Source organism: Myotis davidii, unplaced genomic scaffold, assembly GCF_000327345.1.
Source record: "Myotis davidii unplaced genomic scaffold, ASM32734v1 scaffold46, whole genome shotgun sequence".
Taxonomy (NCBI): domain Eukaryota; kingdom Metazoa; phylum Chordata; class Mammalia; order Chiroptera; family Vespertilionidae; genus Myotis; species Myotis davidii.
This window is the reverse complement of record NW_006383006.1, coordinates 3,217,250-3,220,209: the sequence shown is the minus strand read 5'-3', so window position 1 is coordinate 3,220,209 and position 2,960 is coordinate 3,217,250. Positions and strand designations below refer to the sequence as shown.

At 40.1% G+C, this 2,960-nt stretch overlaps 1 long non-coding RNA gene across 1 annotated transcript in view; it reads left to right on the top strand.

Moving 5' to 3' along the window:
* LOC107181544 overlaps positions 1–2,960 on the top strand; it is a 22,881-nt gene that overhangs the window by 8,342 nt on the left and 11,579 nt on the right. Inside the window, exon 2 of the long non-coding RNA XR_001512199.1 lies at positions 1,897–1,907. This is a non-coding gene — a long non-coding RNA (uncharacterized LOC107181544). The remainder of the gene's footprint in view (positions 1–1,896; positions 1,908–2,960) is intronic.

Here is a 2,960-nt window from a genome sequence, read left to right as displayed (position 1 = left end):
CGCGCCCCCCACCCAGGCCTGATGCCTCTGGCCAAGGCATTAGGCCTGGTCAGGGGACTCCCAGCTCCCCGCGATCTCCCGCTCTGCCCCTGCCCAGGCCTATCGCCTCTGGCCGAGGCATCTGGCCCGGGCAGTGGGGTCCCACAGCTGCAGCAGCCCCGTGATTGTGGGCTCTGCTTTAGGCCCAGGCAAGGGACCCCTAGCTCCCAGGACTGCCAGCTTCGACCGTGCCCAGCTCCCATCGCTGGCTCCACCCCTACTTCCTGCTATCACTGGCCAGGGCAGCAAAGGCGCCTGATTCTCTGATCATGGCTGGGAGGCATTGTCAGTGGCAGGGGGCTTCTTCCTGCTTTCCCTTTTGCCTCCCTGCATTGTGCCTACATATGCAAATTAACCGCCATTTTGTTGTCAGTTAACTGCCATCTGAGTTGGCAGTTAATTTGCATATAGCCCTGATTAGCCAATGAAAAGGGTATCGTCGTACGCCAATTACCATTTTTCTCTTTTATTATATAGGATCAGCCAGGTGTAATGTACTTTTTTTAGTTCATCTCTATTCCTGATCAAGGACCACATCAACTATTACTACAATTTAGTTAGCCAGCTCTGGAAGCTGGCTTAAGGAACTTTTTACTTGCCCTCATTGGGGCATGTTTGTAAGAAAATAAGTTCTAGTAACTGATTTTGCATTCATTGAGTTGCATTATTTTCATTTTACATTGAATCCAATAGCTTCGTTTATTTCAAGTTCTTTTTGTTAATAGTTTGATAGCATTTATTAAAATGTTCTTTTTAGTAGCTTCTGGTTTCCCTAAAGGAACTGTCTATCCTAAAATTGGCTTGAAATATGTGCATATCTTTATTGATTGGTTTACTAAAATTAACCTTGATGTGGACTAAGTAGAGACAGACATATTTTATCTTTTAAATTCAATTATTCTCTATTCCAATTGCTATTTTCCCAGCTTAGGTTACCACTTCTTACTACATCACTTCAGGAGCCTTCTAACTGGTCTTCCTTCTAGTCTTTCATGGTGACTTTATTTTTTTCTGTACTGTAGCCAGAGAGCTCTTTTTAAATGCAAACTGGACCACATTATCCATCTATGAAAAGTTCCTCATTTCCTTCTTAGCAGCACTTACAAGGCTCTTTATGATCATTTCCTACTCTTGCCATTAAGTTGTCACACACTATACTCCAGCCCATGTAGTAAAAGGAGAAAAAAAGGTGTAAATACTGAGAGGGAAGAGGAAAAAAGGATATTTCCTATCTACACAATATATCCCAAAAACATCTAAAGAAAAAATATTAAATTTAATGAGACAGCCTTAGCCAGTTTGCTCAGTGGATATAGTGTCAGCCTGTGGACTGAGGGTCCCAGGTTCGATTCCAATTAAAGGCACATGCCAGGGTTGTGGGCTTGATCCCCAGTGGGGGGTGTACAGGAGGCAGCTGATCAATGATTCTCATCATTGATGTCTCTCTCTCTCTCTCTCTCACTCTCTGTATCCCTCTCCCTCTCCCTCTCTGAGATCAATAAAATATACTTAAGAAAAAAAAAGAATGCACTGGTTCTACACTGGAATGTTAAAAGGAAACATTTATAACAAAAATTTAATGAGACAATGAGCTATATACCTACCAAAATGGCTACAATTAAAAAGACAGATAATACCAAGTGTTGACAACAATATGGAGCAAGTTGAAATTTGGGAAAATATTTGACAATTTCTTAAAAAGGTAAACAGCCCTTCATACATAAGTACACTGAGTGGCCAGATTATTATGACCAGCCAGATTATTATGGCCATCCCATCAGTACAATGAAGTGAATTAGTTATGCAAATAATAATAAAACCTTGAGAGTATTTGCTTAGGGAGTTTTCAATATTCAGTATTTTTGGAAGTGTCAATGAAGTTCTGAGGGGGTGGTCATAATAATCTGGCCACTCAGTGTATAATGTATATATGTCACAATATAAATACACACACACACACACACACACACACACATACAGTGTGTGGCAAAAGTGGGCTTATAGTTGTGAGTATGCAAAATAGTTTATTCTTGTATTATTATTTACTAATTCCTGTATTATTTTCCATATGAACAACTGTAAATCTCCTTTGGCCCCATCCTATATATACACATACACATAGTCTCCAAGAGGAACAAATGCATATGTCTACAATAAAACACTTGTATAAAAATGTTCTTTATTGATAAATAGCCAAAAATTAGAAAAAAATCCAGATGTCTATTAATAAGAGATGAGCCTTTGTGTATTTATATAGTTGAATACTACTTAGCAATACAAAGGAATAGCTTCTGATTCACACAGATGAATTTCACAGGCAAAAGAATCTGAAAATAAAGAGTACATATTGTATGATACTGTGGATGGATATACTGGTGTGTGCACAAAGTGTGAAAATCTTTGCATTAGATGTTCATGCTCACCAGAAAGCATCCATTATAGAAGAGGTACTAAATAATCAAATAGTCAAAATAACTCAGACATTAGCATCCTTTGGCAGCTGACACAATAGGAACATGATTGATGGAGGTTAATCATGGGCCCAAAAACATGGACTTCCACTTACCAAGACTCTTAGAGCTACTGTCATCTTTGAATGTCCATTCTGCCAGCAACAGAGTCCAGTATTTCATAGGGCATTGTTCTTTAATGAGATCAACCAGCTGCTTGGTAGCAAGTTGACTACACTAGGATGTTCCTATCCTAAAACAGTCAGTGCTTCATTTTCTTTTTCTTTTTAAAAGTTAAATCTTTATTCTTCAGATTATTACAGTTGTTCCTCTTTTTTCCCCCCATAGCTCCCCTCCACCTGGTTCCCACCCCACCCTCTGCCCTTACCCTGCCCCACACTGTCCTCATCCATAGGTGCACAATTTTTGTCCAGTCTCTTCCCACACCCCCCAAACCCCTTTTCCCCCCAA